The 22,000-nt window shown below is 48.9% G+C and overlaps 1 long non-coding RNA gene across 1 annotated transcript; it reads left to right on the top strand.

Moving 5' to 3' along the window:
• The first annotated feature begins 16,822 nt into the window (after positions 1-16,822).
• On the top strand, positions 16,823-18,773 carry LOC144734357 (uncharacterized). Its single transcript, XR_013588506.1, has 2 exons — positions 16,823-16,994; positions 17,056-18,773. It is a non-coding gene; the product is annotated as an uncharacterized LOC144734357 (long non-coding RNA).
• The last annotated feature ends 3,227 nt before the right edge of the window (positions 18,774-22,000 follow it).

Genomic DNA, 22,000 nt, shown 5'->3' on the forward strand with positions numbered 1-22,000 from the left:
GCGTTCTGTACCATAATGGCACTAATATATGTGCTGTCGGTGGAATAGTAACAGTCTCACAGACCACAGCATGTACCACCCCTTGGACTCGTTCCTGAGCCACAGAAAGTGTAATATCCACACAGCCTTGATCTGTGAGCATCTTCAGGGGCAGGCAATTTATAAAATCAGTCCCCAACAGATACGAAACCGCCAAGGCTGTGGAGACGAACACAGGACCAGTTACCTGCAGCTCCCCAATACACAGATCTGTGCACACCTGTCCAATGATACCCATGTTCCATCCGTTAGCGGCTATGTACTAGTTGTATACCAGTAGTAACGGCTGGAACTGATGGAGTAACAAATTTAAAATGTGCATGGACATGATGGAAGCGGATGCCCCAGTATCCACAAGCATACGCACGCTAACTCCTCCCACCGTTCCAAGCAGCACCCACGTTCCTGCTGCTGCAGCCACAACCCGCCTAGCCAATTTGCGCCACTGTGTCCCTGAACTCGACCAGTGTTCCTGAGATGCCGCCTGTATCTCCCAGTGATGGACTATGGGATGAGTGCGATTCAGAAGGCAACGGCGGAGGTGAGTGATAGTGATAGTTTTAGTGTGAGATGGAGGTGTGAAATGCCGGGGTGCCCGAGGGGTCGCGCCGTGCCTGTGGGAGACCAGCGAGTGCCGATGCTGGTGGTTGTCCCAACGTCCCAGCTGACGGCAGCGGTTGGCTCCGGCATCCCCACCCTATGTGGCCAGTGCGACCGCAGCGATGGCAGACTCCATCGCTCCAAGGGCCGGTCGTCTTTTGCTTCCTTCTGGTCTCTGACGTGCGCGGCGACCCGCGGCAGCCGTCTGACCTCCTCTTGCACCCGGAGACATTTCGCCTCTGAAACTTGTGATTGAGGGGAGATCGTAGATCTCAGTCATCTCCCGGTGTGCAGCCGCCAGTGTGCTCTTCCTCTCCTTGGGGATGGCATCATAAACTTGTAATGCGTCGTCGTTGAACACGGTGGGTAGCGCTTGGAGGGCTTCCTCCTCTGACCAATTCAACATATTATATGCCTCAAATCTTCGTACGAACGAGCGCCATTCCCCGCCAGCCACTATGAACTCGCGGACTGGGCCCAGTCAATTTGTTATTCGGCTGGCTCCCGTGGTCTCCTAGTTCTCTTGAGTCTGGCTGGTGCTGCCTCGCTCATGGGTGGTCTGCTCTCTCCCACCTCCGCCGCTCTCCACCTCCCCCCGCTGTTGCTCGGCGGACGGCTGGGGGTCGGCCTCTGCTGGTTGAGAGCCCGTAGCGGGAAAATAATCCGTTGTCGGATGCTTCACAGCAGGTGGCCCCTTCCCCCGTTCCCGCGCCATGCTGGGTCCCTCTTGCTGCTGGGGTGGATTGCAGGGCCGGAAATGTTGTAACTTGTTGCAGTAGCATGGAGACTGTGTTGGTCAGCTGGTCCACGTGGCCCTCCAATCGTTCCCATCTCTCGACCCCATGTGGATCTGCAGGGTTTAGGGTTTTTCTGCCGGATCTGCACCCTCATGGCTCGGGCCGGTCAGCCCAGCCTCCCCTCGTCGGGCCATTTCCGGGCTGTGCAGTCCCAGGGAATTTGGAAGAGATGTGGATCCCTCCTCAACCTCATCCAGACTCCCGGTGGGTACTTTCTTGCAAACCAGTCGAGACATCGCTTCGTCGATCCCACCGCTGTCACCACTGAAAGAAGACTGGCCCTTTTTTTGTCACCAAGGGCAGGTCATTATTTTACGGCATGGGTCCACACCTTCATCCTCGCTCTCTCCCGCAACGCCTCGAACTCCGCCTCCCGCTCCCCCTCTTTTAACCTCTTCCTGGCTCCACCCCTCGTCACACTTCATCTCCATCAATTAACTTCTCTTTACCGGACCTGGCGTAACCATCCATCCTGACGCTCACCAAACCCCCTAGCTCTTTTCACTTTTAAATGATATGGCCAATCCTCTTGCCCTCTGTGCCCTAACCAATAAGAGCGTGGAGTGTTTACTCCCACCTTCTTGATTGCTGTCCCAGGGATCACATGGGACAATCCCTACATTTGTACAGTATTATAACAATACATGGTGTCGTATTCCACCTATAGAAAGACCGATCCGATCCCCACTACCATATAAGAATGTGGAATCTACACCCCTGGATCTGAGTTGTCAACAGAGATAATTATGCTAATTTCAGCATGGAGCCACAGTGACCATACTGTACGGAGATGTTCTATGTACACTGTTATGTATAATCACAGAATGTACACAAACAGCTATGGCCTGTATAAACAAAATTACAAAGTAATTAATATATGCATATGAATATAAAGGACCTGATTTGGTCCTTTGTAATGCTTTGAATAATAATGATTTTTAATTAAAAATTGTGTTCGAATTGTTGATTTCATCCTTTGCCATTTAATGTATTAGAAATGTTTTGTAGGTTTTCTCATTACATTTTTGAGAGTTACATTTATTATTCCTGTATTTTCTATTGTTAAAATGTTTATTTTCTGTTTAGCCTTGTGCGTCTTTTTTTTTTATTTGCCTCCAATATCAATAAATGCAAAAACGATGTGCGTTACTTGGTGTTAGTTTGAAGAAACTCAGAGTCAGCAAGAAGCACAATTGCTTAAGAAGGCATTAATATAAACACGAACTGCCAGTAGTAATTGGGTAATGCACTGAGTATCAAGACAAACATAAGGTCCATCACGGCCAAAGCCACTGATACCATTCTACTTCGCCATCATTTCTGTCGTCCTTGTAGATTCCTTGGCTTTTTGAGGATGTCAACACCTGAGCCCTCTCTCGCATCTAGTTTTTCAGCATCCCACCATCTGGTTGAAGGGCTTTCCCTTGGTTCTTAAATTCCACATTACCTTGTGATTAAGGCAATTACAATGAATCATGCTCTTGAAATGAATAGGCAACACCCACGCATTGGTTATATTATGAATAGTTCATCTGGGACTGCTTATGATGTTAATACGTGCAGTTATTGGTCAGTACAGTGCTCTAAACCACTGCAAATAGCAAATAAATCGGACCTGAATGTCAACGTATATGATGTGTATATCTGTATTTTACCATTGTAGGATATAGCATTTCAGTATACTGTATTATATTGCCTTGTTTTAGTCTGTTTTGCTTTTGTTTCATTTGTTACCATTAAGATAACACATTCTTCACGAAGAAACATTATTCACGTAAAGTGCTGTACACAGTTGCAGCAGTGACGACATTCAACTTCGTAGCTTCCCACTCGCACAAGTAGGCCTCGGCAAGGTAAGGTAATTTACCCTTTTTACCGGGTAAAAGGGTAAAGGTAAAGGGAAAAGGTGTCGACATGCCAAGGGGTAAGGTAAAGGGCAGGGTAAAGGTAGCTCGGAAGAATTACCCGGTAGGGTAAAGGTAGCGCGAAGTATTACCCGGTAAATACGGTACCTTGTTTACCGCTAAAAGCTCCGTGGCGCAGTCCGTGGCCTCCATTTAATAAGTAATATTTAAAAAAACTTTCTTAAAAACACGCTTTTCTTAAATGTATTAGTAATGGCAGAACTTCACGACTCCAGGAAGTGGCCCCCGAAGCTTGCCATAACGTAAGGGACCGTGGCCAATTACAACCAACGTCAGTTTAGCGTGGACAATTAGACCCAAGCCGAAACATAACATATAAAAAAGAATGTTAAGAAATATATATTTGTTTAATGATAGAATATAGTATTGTCATCAGAATGATATAAGTATACAAATTTTGCAGTCGATACCACATTAGGAAGTGGGTAAAAATTTTGTTGCAAGATTTGAGGATACAACGACGACAACAATTACAACAACAATGACAACAACGACAACAACAACAGACAGTGAAATTTCGATTTAAAGCTTTCGTGACTGCAGGGATTCATCTTCTTGGTTCTTTCGGTAAAGTCACGTAGAAGGGAAATAATAAAATAATAAAAATAAAACATAATAAAAATAATGTTTTATTTGTATTATTTCCCTTCTACGTGACTTTACCGAAAGAACCAAGAAGAACAGACAGTGAGTTAATAGAAAGCGTGTAAAATTGGAATCATCGAGAGTATTCTATATTAATAAAGCGCTCTACCCAGCATTTACCGTTATAAACCTTGTTCATGTGTAGTTCCCTAGTAATTACCCTGTAATCGGATAATTTGTATGGGGTAAGGGTAAAAGGTAGGGTAAAAGGTAAGCTCGTTGCTTTTTACCTTTTATCTTACGTGCTTAAGGGTAAAAGGTAAGGTAGAGTGATTGTATTGTGGTAAGGTAAAAGGTAGGGTAAAGGTAGGCTCGTTGTTTTTACCTTTTAACTTTTACCTTACCTTGCCGAGGCCTACGCACAAGCGTCGGGTGGTGCTCATCTCTTGTTTACAACCCTGCTGGTCGCAAAAAATCACAACTTATGGTTGGAACGAGTCTATCCATAGACAACGACTATTGACTTCTCAAACAGTAATGATACATTTTTAAGTTGTTTTTGTAGCATTTTGTGTCGTCCGATTCACAACGGGATTTATGCACAGATTGCGTAATTTTGCACAACAACGTATGAATGATGCGGAGCAGCCGTAAATCTGCCATATACTCTGTGCCACGGGTGCATGAAAGGCTGGTGTTTTTGCATTTGTGTGTTTGTCTTCTCTGTGGCTCTTGTTGCTGGGTGTGTATGTGTATTTGAGCGGTTGTATATTCTTCTGCAGTTGTGTTGGCACACTTTTGTGATGTATGATTGTGGTTTGAGTGGTAAGTTGGATAACCTTTTTTTTAAACGGTTAACATTTATAACACAGAGCTGACTTGCACAGAACTTTTTTTGGCGCCTTTTGTTCCCACATGTTTGCACTCTTTTTCGATTCGCGTGTGTTTGGTACCGTTAGATGGATCTTGCTTGCACTTGTAGCTAACTTTGTCTGGTACAGTACCTCTTGCTCTCATTACATTTGCACTGTTTTTTTATTCTATTGTGTTTTGTTTTTTGACTGATAAATGTGTTATTTGTTAGTTTTGCAATACCGATGTTTTTTTAATCTTTTGTATTGTATTGCTAATGCGCTGTGCTCACGCACCATGGATCTCGCCTTGTAATATAATCGGGTAACTGGCTAAATGGAATGTGCATAACAAATAAAAATAAACAAACTTAAAAACGATAGCGTAAGCGTATTACATTAACACTGCATTCTACTCTATCATCAGCTTAAATACAATTCTTAACGTGGTTAACATTATTTTTTACGATAGAAAAAAATATTATTCACATAATTATGATTGCCTTTGCCCCTTTCTTGCATGGCTCCCACTGCTGCCACCGCTAAGTTCTGGGTTAAGTTCACGGAGGTGGACACAGCTCGCATCATCAAACGAGGGCAAAAAAAAGAGACATAGATCCCCCCCCCCCCCCCCCGTATTGCCTTAACAGACTATTGGGGCAAGTGCCGTTCGTGAACACCTATGAAGGCCGGCACGCTGCGCATGGGGGTGAGTGGCTATAGCGCCACGCCCGACGGCCTTTATCTCCCCAGTGGACGATGTTTACACACGGCACCAGGTACTCATTTGAGGCTGAGTCAACCTAGGGGAGGCCCAGGACCGCTTAATATAATCGATTTGGTTGATGTTGGCCATGAGCGGGAATCGAACATGGGTAGAAGAGGTTCACAGCGCACTAACTGCTACTAAACGAGGGCATCCATCTCATCACACGCTGCTGCTGTTGCAATAGAATTAGCATCTGTATAAAGTTGGTTCCAAAATCCCCGCTGGAACCGATTTGGCTGAGACTGTGGGGCAGGAGTGCCGATGTAGTCCAGAGCAAAGGCAGCAAAGCGGCTTTGAACTTAACTTGTCTCAACTACGACTTTTCGACGCGTGCGCAAAACACATCTCTGCTTGGATTTACACAATGACGCTGTTGTACTCTGGCCCCTGGAGGGCTGAATAGCTGAGCAGAAGATGAGATGGGTTGACGTCGCATCCCTCAGATTGATCCATATTTGAAAATATACTGTTTAAGTTAACCTTCAGGATTGCGAGCCGTGCACTCCAACAACTTTGACTAGACGTCCTCAAAATGTATCTTTTTTTTAAAGCTAGTAAACCAGTGCTTTAAATTAGCATCTGGAGTGGATCGCGAATCCCTTAAACCACACGTGGCCGAGAGTGGTATTGGTGGGGGTTCAGTGTGCTGCACTAATAACTGGGTGAAGGGTGGTGGAAGACTGGGTGTCAGGTGGCAGAGACAGGGGAGGAGTCTTTGATAACGTTCAAAATATCTGGAAAATTGGACATGATCTCGGTCAAGTGGCTTGCGTCAACAACAACAGGGATGATGTAATTGGGTACGAGCCAATCTGGTAGTAGGGTGATGATGTGGAGGAGTAGCTTGGTACCAGTAAGTCTGGGGGGAAGCCAGGTGAAGCTGATTGGCCGCAAGGATATTTCAGCTGAAGCACCCTGCTTTTAGAGTGTCCGGGGAGTTCGTCTACGTTCCTGAGGTCTCTCACTCCGCCTAAGGCGGTCCGCACCTGAAGAGCTCGGGAAGAAGCACATCGTCCTTCCGTTACCACTGCTAGTGTGTTCAGTCATCAGTGGGTTCCCTTGAGCTGTGTGCACTATATTACGTTGATTAGGGGAGCAAGTGCCCAATGTAATGGTAAGTGACTGAATAAGGAGTTCCATAATCGAAGACATACGACTGGAGAGTGCCTCTATTCCTGCTATGTTACCCAGTGCCAGTATTGATGCACCACTAACAACCCAATATTCCACATCTGTCATGTATTGTCTTGATGCTATATACAAGCAAAGGTTATGCATACTTAGCAACGTCTATATTGTATGAGCATAACGACGTGATTTTAACATTGGTCATGCTAAGAAAATACAAGATACAGGTAATTTTTATGTACATTTTGTGAACATTTGAATGTATCTTATACATGCATTTGTGTATTGCATGTAACATGTGTATTGTCTACAACATTGTGTAATTTGTGCGTGGTGTGTACTTACCCAGGGTGTGTCGATGCATAATTTCACTCATTAAGACTCAAAGCTAACGATATGTATCAAATAGATTAAAACATCCATATTCCTTGGTTTATGCAAACTGTATGTAAATTATATGACGATGCTAATACATTAGAAACAAGACACAAAAGAGATGAACAAAACAAGAATGTCGGTAAATAAGACAAATGATCAATTGTTGAATCGAATCTTCACACCGAATCACAATAAATCAAACCAATGGGGAGTGAATCGTTTGTCTCTCATAAGTACTCATGTACTGGATAGAATGTACCATTGTAATGCAAACACTGCCCATTCTATATGATAAACATTAGTTTGCATGTATGTAGCACTCAATATTTGGCAGTATATTTAACATTTCCATAAATGTTTGTTTTCAAAATGACAACTTTTAAAACATGTTTTAACCTGCAGTACTTGTACATTAGGTTAATATGATCACTCCCTAAAAGTTTGTACCATAAAACTATCTTGTAAACATATAACCATTCTTCATATTGAGCACGGATCGAATAGAAAACTATAGTAAAGTATAGTCAATGGAGACTCAATCCAGCAGTGATTATATGCCAGACCATTCAACTGGAAGAGCTTGAATTGGAAGGATTGACAGCCTATAATCCATCAAGGGTCAATAAAACACGTATGTACTCTGTGTTGTTGTGGGAAGTTACCAGTGGACAAAGCTTTGGTGTGGATTGCAGTGGACATGCGAGTGACACATGGACAATGCGGAAAGGATGACATGAAAAGACAATGGGGTTTTTTTTTACATAGAATGGAAATAATTAACTTGTGCAATAGGAATATGAATGAAAAGGTTTTGAAAGAGAACACAAGCAGGAATTGCTGACAAGTCTGATGAGAAGAAATGTGGCATATGCAGGGCATGTCATAAGAGAGTCCGTTGAAATAATTATAAAGACAATTCTGAAGGGTAAAAGGGACGGGAAGAGGAAGGAGACTGATCAATTAATTTGGTGGATTATATCCTTTGCTAGAATCATTATCATACTGTAAATAACATCACCATCACATGGCATCAGCAGAAGTCATTCAACAGAAGTACTATAATTTATATTGGAAAATAGTAAGTTACTCAACTTGTTTAAATGTTTTTTTTCTGTTAAGAAGCTGAGCTATATTTTCTACTTTTCATTTCGAAATGAGCAGTTGGATGGAACTCTCCATGAGAGACGCAAAGGATTGCAAACAATGGAGAGCATCTGCCATGGGCATCAACCCTCAGTTACGAGGATTCCACTAGGTAGATAATGGTAACCATTATAGAGAGCCTAATACCTACCATAAGAATGTAGAATTTCCACCATTGGCTGAGGACAGCCCCACCCTCAATTGGGAATGGGTTTTTTTTTCTTCAAATGGTGGGTCATGCTCCAATTCAGAGAAGTGACACAACACCCTTGCATGAGATCCCCTGTTTCAGGTAAATGTGCCCGTGATTCAATCATAAGAATATAGGGCCAGTGATGGGCACACAAAACTCTGCGCATCTTCACCAAGGAACACCTCTCTAAACCATCTCAATGCTGGTGACTTATTCTACACATTTCCTCCACATTCTAGTGATTCAATAAAAGCATTTGTATATGTCATCCAAAACTGGAAAACTTGAGACCTAATTTATCGCTTCCTTGAACTGGAACCTCAAGTCGCCACTGGTCAATGCACACAAATGTAAGTGATATTGATTATTTTCATTATATGAAAACAGTGTAACAAATATTTTTTTTCCTGGGTAGTAAGTGTTATTTCCTAATTGCTTATGCCTCAAAAGTACAGAATTATTCCCCACAAACTTTGCTTTTGTGACCAGGACAGTCATATTTTGAAATTTACCTATTTTCAATGAAAAAACGTGTGCATTTGTGTAATTCCTTCACGTAAAGTCCTGGTCACAAAAGCAAAGTTTGTAAGGAATAATAGCTATTTTCTATACTTTTGAGGCATAAGCAATTAGAAAATAACACTTACTACCCAGAAACAAAAATCGTGTTACATAGTGAAATCAATGACTCAACCATTTTGTTAGTCCCTGAATTTGTACTTTTTAACAACATAACTTTTAGCCTATCTTTAAATGTCATTGACCTAAACATATTTCAAAAGTGTGATGCTTTAAAAACACTGGGGAATGTAAATAGTATCGATATATTAGTAGTATACGATCATAAAGTTATAAAAGTATATTAATTTCCGGATCTTTGTTGATCCACTGCCAAATGAAGGTCTTCCCACCATGCTTTCAGTTGTGGAGGTTGCTTGAACATACTTCACCACACTATTCAATATGGGCCGGTGAAGTTGAGGGGCCAAGACCATTTAAAATACCAATTCGTCACTGATGTTAGCTGTGGCCAGGTAGTGTGGGATCCACTATGACACCACCCCATAAACCATATATAATCCAAACTTGATTTGAAGCTTTCGTGACTGCAGGACTTACTCCTTGGTTCTTTCGGTAAAGTCACGTAGAAAGAAAATAAATTAAATAGAATACAGTAATCCCTCACCACTTCGCGGTTCAAGTTTCGCGGCCTCAGTGCATCGCGGATTTTTCGAACTGATTTAAAGGCCGCATTATACCTGTGCAGTAACACCATCATCATCATCATTCATCATCACATTCATCGAACTGCACAGGTCTGTCATCGTCGTCATTGTCATCGTCATTGTCATCGTTGTCGTCGTCATTACTGGAGTCAAGTCTCAAGATACTACTGTCATTGGTGAATGTAGAACACCATATTACGTATTGTATGAGAGAGAGAGTGAATGTATAATATTAAGGTTTAATAATTAAATAGATTTAAGTAAAATATATATATAAAGTATAAATATACATATTTTAAACATTCTGGTACCCACACACACATATACGGAAATTCCTAGGGGGCCAATCCTACTTCGCGGATTTTCACCTATCGCGAGGGGTTCCGGTCCCCATTAACCGCGATAAACGAGGGATCACTGTACGACATTTTGATTGCAACACAAGCAGTCGTCATCAGGTAGAACTAAATTTCAGAGAGAAACAAAACACAGACACGGAGACACACAGACAGACACACAAGCAGAGAGACACACAACATAGACACACAGAGACCCAAAGCCTCTGTGTCGTGGCCTTAAATATAATCCTGTGGTGGAGTCCAAACCATCAACCACATCACCAATGAATGTGCCATCAATGCACATCCTGGCGGTGTTGCTACATTTCACTCCTGCCATACGGAACTGCCTTTTAAACGGATTTACAAGTCTAAAAATCAAGCACAATAAGATGTGCGCGAGCCAAAATTACACGAAAATGGACTGAACTCAACTTTAGCTGAAAACATAATCAACACAAAATATAAGGTGCAATATATTATTCAAGGCAATCAATATGCTTCGAGTAGTACTGCACAACTATAGTGACATACCCAATTGTGTGTAAGCGAAAATAATCAAGACGGATCATGAATACACTGTTGACACAGAAACCAAGTGTGGTGGTCTGGTTTTGGAAGGATGGATTCCGTCACAAACAATAAAATAAACCATCCTGTGATAAATCAAGTCTTCAATAATTGCATGCTGTCAGAAATGACACATGCACCTGAAATTCGTGTCATTCTGGTACAGTGTCATGCACAAATAAATGTATTTTTTTTAAACACAATGGGGAATGCTTGGAAAAACTCAAGACAATCAGATCTCGGAGGGATCAAGCACCATGAGATTTCAGTCACGACTAAGAAACATTAGTGGACTCTGCAGATGGAATGATAAGTATTGTGATGCCGCCACCACGAAGCCGTTCAGCAGGCTCCCCATCTGCGGCCTCGCCACCACCAAGCGACGGAGCCGACCCCACGTCCCCCTCACCTCACATGAACACACCCGCACGCATCCCCCCCCCCCCATAGAGCGGGAAGGGGAGGACACCTGATCGACCGGTTTTTATCCGAGAAACCCTTATCGGGATTAACTCTCACGGTTTCCGGCGATCAGGGAATTGGATGACCTCCCCCGACGCTACGTTGCACCGCGGCGCTGCGACCGGCCTTAATATGGTGTGGCCGCGGCGAGGGGCATTCAGCCACCATGGTTGAAACGCATCCCCCACACACACCCTCCCCCCCCCATGCGTCGACGAGGCCAGCAGGGGAAGGACGGGACAGCATGAGTAGCAGGACCGCAGGGGCTCTTGCGCATAGTCGCGGAAGGTTGGGATAGTTGCGCTTGAGCGCGCAGGCACAATTGTTGGGGAGGGTAAATGATTGAGCTGAAGGTATGAATATATCGGGAGAGGGGAGGCGCGCGGGGAGCCTGTGCACAGATTCCCACGGCGAGCCTTTGTGACGGACGCCGCCGCATGAACTGCAATAATGGGGGGGCCTGCGTGAGAAAGGGATTGATTGGAATTTGCGCCGCGCAGGTTGAGCATTAATTAGCATATCAAAAGCGCCCGGAACCGCCGTGCGCGTGCCAGAGGGTCGCGAGCCTATTGTTCAGAGCCGCATCCCTTTGAGGTAGGGAGGATAAATAGGGAGCGCAAAGGGGAAATCGGGCTCTTGTCTCCAGCGCCAGAGGACCAGCAGCAGCTCCAGCCAGCGACCCGGACGTCCGAGCGACGCACCGAGGTACGCTGTTAGCACAAGGATCAGCGGACCGCCGTGGACACTTGACGGTGAGTGGGGAGGTGAAGTAGGATAATAGCCGATAGATAGGGAATAGGTACAGGTTTAGTGGAACAGGCCAGCCTCGTCGACTCACTGATTTAACATCAATTACCAGGTAGCAGATAATAAATCATTAATAGCGAAGCATGGCCTCGCGTGATCTTGTTGAGCAGTGTGAGCGTGTGGGTACGCGGGTGTACACAGTGGTTCGCCACGTGAGTGAGCGCTGCGCGGAGCTGAGCGCGTGGGTGAGCGTGTGTACACAGTGGTTCTGTAGTGCTGCGGCTCGCCTCGGGGGAGCGCTGCGCAGAGCGGTGCGAGAGTGGGTGTCGCGTGTGTTCACTCCGTGTGTGATATAGGTGCGTGATCATAACGCGAGTATTCAGTGGTGAGTGAGTGCCGCGGAGAGCTGTGTGCGTGAGTGCGCATACGTTCGTTACGTGTCGGATACGGATGCGCATTGGTAACGTGGTTATTCGACGTGGAGGCGAGTGCCGCACAGGGCTATAGACGGGCACACGCTCGCAGTGTGCGAGAGCTGTACGTAGTGGTGTAAAGAGGGGGAGTGTGGCGTTTGATTGATGATGCTGTGCGCACGTATGCTCGCAGCGTGGGAGCGCGGCGCGAGGCTGTAACAGTAGGGGCGTCGCGTTCGAATGCCGGCGAAACCGTAGCGGGGAATAGGGAGGTGGGGTAACGTAAACGGAATAGGGGATGCAGGCGGGAGGGACCCCGGGGGCCAACGGCCCCCACATATTGGTGTCAGAAACAGGACGATCCCCCGCACTCCCAAGGGAAAGAGGCCCCCCAACCCAGATTAAAATCAAATGCACATTTACAGGCAAAGGAATTCCATCATGGAAATCGTTTGCCCGCAGCATCAGAGGGGCTAAAAAAGTTAATGGGTGGTCAGATGAGGAGGCGTTGCAGCAGTTAGAGCTACATTTAGATGGGCGGGCAGCTGACTTTGTGGAAGCTTTGCCCGCAAGCGCACAAACTCAGTGGGAAAAATTAATGTGGGAAACTCGAACGGCGCTTCGGCGCCTATGACGAGGAGGATGCGCAGGCGGCCTTAGAGGCACGCCGTCGCCAACCCGGCGAGGATCTGCGAGATAACGCCGAGGATGTACGCATGTCGACCCAGCTCGCGTACCCAGAGTACGAGGCCAAAATAATTGAGGGCCTCGCCGCCGGTAAAATCCAACGATATTTGGCACGCACCCCGTGGTGGCAGCCAAATGTAGACGGTGCACGCCTCTCCTTTAACACCCTCGTCGAGCGCGCGCGCAAATGCGAGAAACTCTCGGGTGAGCGCGCGCAGCCTCGAGGGAGGGGACGAGAGTGCGCCGTAGCGAGCCTACTCTCCGACGAGGAGGAAGAGCTCGCCATCGCAGTAAGGGGACGGGCAAGGGAGCCCCAGAGACCCAGCGAAACAACCCCGGGTTGGGTAGCCGGGTTACAGACCGGCATAGGAGATATGGACGGTAAGATAACCAACGTAGGTGAGAATATGACCAAGCTGCAATCCTCCGTTGAGACCATCCGATCCGAGATGGGGGAACTAGACTCCACGGTAGGAGGGCTAACTGGAAGGATAGCCCAACTAGAAGCAGAGTATGAGCAGCAGCGCACTGGGGGAGGAGGGAGTGGGCAGAGAGCCCACTACGGAGCCGCCACCCCTCCCCGGGCGTGTTATGTGTGCGATCGGCGAGGGCATCTCAGGAGGGACTGTCCTCAGGTCGCCCGAGCTAGACAAGAGCTAAGGTCAAACACTAAGGCCCCCCTAGAGAGGGGACCACCGGGGGGTCAAATCGACGTAGCCCCGACACAAACAAGCTGTGAGAATAATGGCGAGCGAGTGATCTCCACACAGGATCCAGCAACAATGCCAACGGAAACGGTGACTCATGGCGACTGGCTACGGGAGCTGGTGGCGGGGATCACGGGGGCCACGTCGCTGGTGGAAGGGGAAGTAAACAGAGTGCGTACCCGAATCCTGCTGGACACGGGGGCGGTGGCCTCGCTCGTGAGCGCAGCGCACTGCAGCGCGATCGGGGTCGACGTGCGTCACCTGCAGGCCCCGGACCGCGCGCTGCACACGGCGAGCGGAGCCGGAATGGGGTTGCTGGGGAGAACCACCCTAGAGGTCCGCATAGGCAGCCAGGTGTGCACCCAGGAGTTCTACGTGTCGAGTGCGTTGTGTCACGAGTGTATTGCAGGTACCGACCTCTTAGAAAAGCTGGGACTCAACGTGCAACCCCGCCAGCGATGCGCCACCATGGAGAGCAACGGCGAGCGGATTCCATTCCTGGGACGAGAACCAACAGGCCCCCGCTTCGCACCTGTGGCCGCTATCCTGGCGACGGCAGTCACCATCGGGCCGCTCACCGAGATGCTGGTGCCGGTGGCAACATCCCCCACCGACCCCGCGCTCCGACCATCAGGAGAGGTAATGCTAACTCCTCACCCGGAGTTGGCAAAACGGTATGGGGTCGTGGGATCCGCCACGTTGGTAAACGCAGATGGGGACCGATTGTTTACGCGGATGTTTAACCCGCACAATACCCCAGCGATACTGCGACGGCGCACCCCGATCGCCACTGTACACCCCCTGCACGCACGCCACTCTGACGAATCGGTGTTCGCACTCTGGGCTGAGGACCCCGGTCGTTCGGAGGGTGACCAGGACCTGGCCTGGCGAGTCGGCCCGACTCCCCGAGCCGAGGTCGTCCCCCTGCTCGACGCGTTACATGTGCCATGGGCGGATTTACCTAAGGGAGAGGCCGATCGGCTGCGCGAGTTACTGCGGGAGTATGCCGACGTGTTCAGTGAACACGACTCGGACGTGGGTCGGACCGACCTTGTTAAGCACCAAATTGTCACCAGTGCAGCCCGACCCATTAAACTCCCTGCGTACCGAGTGGGCGCACCCGAACGCGCCCAAATCATAGAGGCAGTTGGGGACATGCTTCGCGATAACATAATTCAGCCCTCGGCGAGCCCCTGGTCAGCCCCAGTGGTACTAGTAACGAAAAAGGATGGGTCAACCCGGTTCTGCGTCGATTACCGTAAACTGAATGCAGTCACGCTCGGCGATGCCTTTCCCATACCCCGCATCGACGACACCTTCGACAGCCTCGCCGGAGCGCGATATTTTTCCACCCTCGATCTCGCGTCCGGGTACTGGCAGGTGGAGATGGCGGAGGAGGATCGGCCGAAAACCGCATTCACCACCCCGATGGGGCTATTCGAGTTTCGAGTACTCCCGTTCGGACTCACCAATGCGCCCGCGACGTTCCAGCGGCTGATGGAGTTGGTGATGCGGGGCTTGCAATGGGAACAGTGCCTGATTTACTTGGACGATGTGATCGTGTTCAGTAGATCTTTGTCTGAGCATTGGTCCAGGCTACGAGGTGTTCCAGCGACTGCGAGCGGCTCATCTCAAGCTCAAGCCACGTAAGTGTTACATCGCACAACGCGAGGTGGGGTACCTCGGGCATCGCGTCAGCGAGGCAGGCGTGCGCACCGATCCGGAGAAGTTACGCGCCGTAGTGGAGTGGCCACGGCCAAGGAATCTGACGGAGATCAGATCATTTTTGGGGCTCGCCACCTATTATCGTCGATTTGTAAAGGGATTCAGCGAGATTGTGTTGTGTATATGCCCCCTTTTTATTTTTTTTAAATATTATTTGTTTTTAGAATTATTCTGCCAACATATAAAATATCGTTTTGTTTAGACACGGGGCAACGTGAGAACGGACACGCCCCCACACTTCCACAGACGCGCGCATACCTCATTTCAAAGGAAAGAGGGCATGAAAGAGAGCAATCAAGGTCATAAAAACTCCCCGAATTTCACACACGAGGAACAAGGGAGGGGGGAATTGCAGACGGGGGGGGGGGGGTCAGGAGGACATCCTTTTGTTAAAAAAAACCCTTTGATAAATACAAAACCAGGCCACGAAATATATAATAATATTCTTAACAAAGGAAACAACATTGACGATAAAAAAAAACACAGACGGGTTTTGAACCATGTTAGATAAACAATTACCAACTTAGCCATGAAGAGTAAGCAAACAGTATCTATCCTTACTCCAATTGATAACCAGACTACAGGCACCAGAATCGTGACCCATCATTGTTAATTAAATACTGACATGATTTACCTTTAAAGAATTTCTACACGGCCGGGCCGAAGCATCGAAGAATAATTATGACATCTATTTCGCTCCAAAACAAAGATCCCTAGCCGGGATATCAGATTAAATAATCACAAGAAGTCAAATAATAAGTACGGAATTAAAGTGAAAGAGGAATCAAGGGCGGAGAAGGCTCTCGGGATTAGCCAAATGCAACACCCCATGGGAAGCGAGCAACACGACCGTCTTTGTCTTTCCGAGAGGATCTCCACACGCAGGCACAAAAGCGAGGAAATGACCCCAATAAAACTCCCGGGCAATGGCTCAAAGGAAATTAACACGCTCTCGGAAATAAATAAATAAGCGCATGCGCCGGGTGCTTCCACCGTGGAAACAACCGTCTTTGTCTTCCCACAACACGGACAGCAAAAATTGCACACGCGAGGAAATAACATTTCCATGAGAGATCGGGTCACGATGAAACATCGGGAACACGGTTTCGGCATAACTGGGGCATAATGGAAATAAGTCGCATTTCAACTTCCAAACCAAAACAACTTAAGCTGTGTGAGACAAAAGATATGATCCCCGAGCAGGGGAGGGAATAATTAAGCTCGCTTAACGCGTAGGTTTTCGCGACAAATATTATTCAGTAACAAAAACATGGATTCGAATACCTTTTTATATATAACTCAATGCGAACGCGAATCATCGGTCTGGCTAATGGATAACTTCGGTGGCGCCGTCACGAGGCACCCCCCCCCCCCTCTTCCAGAACGACACACAGCTGTGTCTTCAAAGCTAATAAACACACGGACGGACACACACACGAACACAGGAAGGTTTTATGACAGACTTTGAACAACTCGGGAAACTGAGTGGAAATTTCCCATATAAGCCGAAGGAAAATCCATTCAACCCAGATCGTCAGGGCCTCTGGCCCCATCACAGATCTCCAGGGCTTCGGCTCCAACTCTTCTCGTCGCCGCCAACAAAGAAGCTTTTCGTCATCCAGAAGGACGAGGTTCGCGGGGTGCCGAGGCGCATCGCCTGCCGCAAACGAGTACACGAGACTCAACCCCCTTGCCGTGTCACCACGCCGAGGTGCTCGCCTGCCGCACACGAGTGTACGAGCCCAGCTCCCTTGCCGTGCCACCACGCCGAGGTGCATCGCCTGCCGCACACGAGTGTACGAGCCCAGCTCCCTTGCCGTGTCACCACGCCGAGGTGCATCGCCTGCCGCACACGAGTGTACGAGCCCAGCTCCCTTGCCGTGCCACCACGCCGAGGTGCATCGCCTGCCGCACACGAGTGTGTGAGCCCAGCTCCCTTGCCGTGTCGCCACGCCGAGGTGCATCGCCTGACCACGCAAACGAGCGCGGCCGCGCCGTCAATCATCGTACGGGGTCAGCCGAGGGCGGAGTCTGCAGCAGCCGATCACCGCAACCGCGACAAAGAGGGCCCTTCTCCGGAAGTCGTTCGTACCCACAACTTCCCCCACCAATAGACCCACACACACGCACGCATCGACGCCCCACTCACCTGTGAGACTATCCTATCTAGTTCACCCTTACCATCGTATCAACCCTAGTCAATTATCAGAAGACTGATTATCAACCACATGAACCATTAGCTGGCCATGAGGAATCGTGGCCCATCGAGTGATTAAGAGTCCGTCGGTTATAAGAGTGAGGTTGTTTTCCGTGCCTTTCCCTCATTCCGCTCATCACATAGGCGATCAATAGACTCGTCGAGGCAAACTCAACCTCCCGAAATCCTCATTACGAATTGACAGTTCACAGAGAGAGAATATCTTGTCAAACCAGTTCCCTTTGTCATAGAGTCTCGCCGAAGCATTAATTAAAACAGAGCCAGATTCGCTCTCCCACACACACACGCCCTCACCCACCATTATATCAAACAATCCGTTAAAAGGATTTTATACTTGCCGACGAATCTATTGACATATACTTTCGCCTCTGGGATACAATAAGTGCTTTTTATTTCCGCAAAATGAAGTGTGTCATGCTTGGTTTCAAACTCGGCCAGTCGCCGATGGTGATCGATACCAAAACGAACTAATGAGATGCCTGGTGGAAAGGTAGAGGTTACAATTGTTAGGAGGGTTTTTAGTCATTCAGTTCGTAAAAGCCTCATGTCGCAAATGCATAAGTGTTATTCATTCATATTAGTTAATGCATAGTCTCGCAAATGCATAAGAGTTTTGAGTTATTCAATTTAGTTAAATGCATAGTCTCGCAAATGCATAAGTGTTTATTCATTCATTTTAGTCAAATGCATAGTCTCGCAAATGCATATGTGTTCATTCATTCATTTTAGTCAAATGCATAATCTCGTAATTGCATAAGAATTTTAGTTATTCATATTAGTCAAATGCATAATATCGCAAATGCATAAGAGTTTTGAGTTATTCAATTTAGTTAAATGCATAGTCTCGCAAATGCATAAGTGTTTATTCATTCATATTAGTTAATGCATAGTCTCGCAAATGCATAAGAGTTTTGAGTTATTCAATTTAGTTAAATGCATAGTCTCGCAAATGCATAAGTGTTTATTCATTCATTTTAGTCAAATGCATAGTCTCGCAAATGCATAAGTGTTTATTCATTCATTTTAGTCAAATGCATAATCTCGTAATTGCATAAGAATTTTAGTTATTCATATTAGTCGAATGCATAATATCGCAAATGCATGAGAGTTTGGTTATTCAATTTAGTTAAATGCATAGTCTCGCAAATGAAGAAGTATTTTTAGTTATCCATGTTCGTTAATTGCATAATCTTGCTCAGGAATTATTGACGCATGTTTGACCTGCATGATAGAATGTCACGTGCTTGTTAGAATAAAATTGTTATCACAGAAGCGTATCGAGTGTTCATTCCAAGTCCATGCAAAACTATCTTATTCTTGATAACTGTATCCTGTGATGAGATATGAAAATGGAGACCTAAAATATCATAACACACACTAGGATAATCGGTAAATGGTAAATCGATGATAATCGGGTTATCCTGATTGATAACTCTGGATAAACGAAGCTGAGCCTAATTATCATAACTGCACACATTAACATAATCGCAAGCATTCGCATAAATTACTACGATTATCTCCGTGATTATCATAATTTATGCATATAATTACACATATTACCATAATTTATGCATGTTAATACACACATTAACATAATTAATGTGATTTGCGCATTTTTCGGAAAATTATTAATTTTTATTATTTTCATCAAAATTTCATAACCCGACACATACAACAATTGCACGCCCCCTCACCCAACTCACCTCCCCTAAGCACACCTATCAGTGGACGGGGGCCTGCCAGACGGCCTTCACCACTCTCAAAGACCACTTCACCCACGCCCCCACCCTCGCTTTCTCCGATTTTACCAACGATTTTAATTTGGACACCGACGCCTGCAGCAGCGGGCTGGGCGCGGTGTTGTCACAGGTACAGGATGGGACGGAACGAGTCATCGCGTACGCCAGCCGGACCTTGAGTGGGGCCGAGCTGAACTATTGCGTGACCCGCCAAGAGTTGTACGCCGTGATTTTCGCATGCAAACAGTTCCGGCCGTATTTGTACGGCAGGAGATGTCGCGTACGCACTGACCATTATGCTCTGCAGTTCCTTCTTACATTCAAGGAGCCGCGGGGGCAGATGGCCCAGTGGTTGGCGCAGTTGCAGGAATACAACCTGCAAATCGAGTATCGGGCTGGCCGGACGCATGCAAACGCGGACGCCTTGTCGAGGTGGCCCACGGTGTACGCCGAGACAAGGGCGGAGGAGGCCTGCCCGTGTTTCACGGGGGGACGCTGCCGGCAGGCAACAGACCCCCGAGAGGCCGCGGCCACTGACCCCCCCCCCAGCGAGAGAGAGTGCAGTGTGCGCCACAGAGACCCTCACAGGTGGCACCAAGAATCCCGTCGACCGCCCGGCAAGCACGGGACCCGCGGCTCGGGACCCGATCGGACGGATCCAGGAGGACGTCGGCTGCGCCTTCCCGGGCCTAAACGACGAGCAGCTGAGACAGACCCAGCAGCGAGATCCGGATCTGGCGGCAGTGGAGGCGACACTGCGGGAGGAAAAAAGCGCCCTACCAGGACCCTGGAGCGGTTTGTATGCCCGGTTGTGTGTGCAAAACGGAGTGGTACGGGAGTTAACCGAGGCCGGCCAGCCGGGGTGTATCTGTGTTCCTGCCCAGGTGCGACCCCAGCTGCTATGGCTGGTGCATGACCACCCACTCGGGGGCCACGATGGGGAACGACGCACTCGAGAGACCCTGCGTCGCCAATATCTCTGGCCCAAATTGGCACAAGACGTGGCGGCCTGGGTACAGGGCTGCCGCGCCTGTCAGCAGTGCGGGCCGAAACCGGCACGATACCAGGTACCCCTAAGGCCGTTCCGCATCAGCCGCACGAATCAGCTGGTCGGGATCGACCTACAGGGGCCATTCCCGCGATCCCATCGAGGCAACCGGTATATCCTGGCCATCCCTGATAAAACGGCCTTGGTGGTGGCCCGGGCATTTGTGGAACATTACGTACTGAAGCACGGGATCCCAGAACGAGTCCTCACCGACCAGGGTAGCGAGTTCGAGGCCGAGCTGTTCCAGGCACTGTGCCGAGAATTCGGAATCCAGAAGGACCGAACCACAGCGTACCACCCCCAAGCGAACGGTATGGTAGAGCGCATGAATCAGACCCTAGCGGGGAAACTCGAACGTATGGCGGCCGCAAATCAACGGGATTGGGACGAACACCTCCCCTACGCCCTTTTCGCCTACGCCACCACCGTACACACGTCGACGGGACAAACCCCGTTTTTAATGATGTTCGGCAGTGAGTCTCGTTTACCCGCAGATCTGCTATTCGGCGTCCCTTCCCCCCAGCCGGAGGAGGGAAGCCGCCCCGTGGAACACCTGTTGGAGACCCTGCGAGAAGCCCGAGGCCGAGCATACCCGCAAGGGGAAGCCGCGCATCGGCGGCAGGAACAGGGCACCCGACCCCGCATGGAACCCCCCTTATTCCTGACAGGCGCTAAGGTGTGGCTACACACCCCTCGCGTCGGGGCCGGGCAGGTTGGGAAACTGACGACCTACTGGCGGGGACCCTGGACCGTGGTGCGACAGATCTCCCCCTGGACGGTACTAATTTATGGCGGGGAGAGGGATCGAGAGACGGTGGTCAACGTCCGCCGCTTAAAACCATGGAAAGCGGCCCCGGCGAGAGAGAACCCCGTCACCCGAAGGCCCCGAAATCCCGGAGTACCCGCACCCCTCGTGTTGGGGGGCCTCGCACCCTACATGGGCCTCGCCGGGCCCCTGAGACGCCCCGATCCAGTCAGGTGACAAAGCGGACGACGGCCCCTAAACCCTTCCGCTGCTGAGTTTGTGCCCCAGCCCACAGGTGCCGGAGGACGGGGAGAGCCGCTGGAGTGGAGGAGGAGGCCGCCGCAGGAGCTACAGAGGACGGAGCCACCCGCCCCGAGACCAGCCACCAGGTCCGGACGGATCCCCCGGACCCCACAACGTTTCCTCGTGGGCGCGGCCCAAGCAAGGTGCTCCAGTCAACCCGGGACGGGTACTGGCACCTCGTGGGGCTATGTGATGCCGCCACCACGAAGCCGTTCAGCAGGCGCCCCGTTTGCGGCCTCGCCACCACCAAGCGACGGAGCCGACCCCACGTCCCCCTCACCTCACCTCACATGAACACACCCGCACGCATCCCCCCCCCCCCAATAGAGCGGGAAGGGGAGGACACCTGATCGACCGGTTTTTATCCGAGAAACCCTTATCGGCATTAACTCTCACGGTTTCCGGCGATCAGGGAATTGGATGACCTCCCCCGACGCTACGTTGCACCGCGGCGCTGCGACCGGCCTTAATATGGTGTGGCCGCGGCGAGGGGCATTCGGCCACCATGGTTGAAACGCATCCCCCACACACACCCCCCCCCCCCCCCCATGCGTCGACGAGGCCAGCAGGGGAAGGACGGGACAGCATGAGTAGCAGGACCGCAGGGGCTCTTGCGCATAGTCGCGGAAGGTTGGGATAGTTGCGCTTGAGCGCGCAGGCACAA

Source organism: Lampetra planeri, chromosome 1 (assembly GCF_965212315.1).
Source record: "Lampetra planeri chromosome 1, kcLamPlan1.2.h2, whole genome shotgun sequence".
NCBI classification, from domain to species: Eukaryota; Metazoa; Chordata; class Hyperoartia; order Petromyzontiformes; family Petromyzontidae; genus Lampetra; species Lampetra planeri.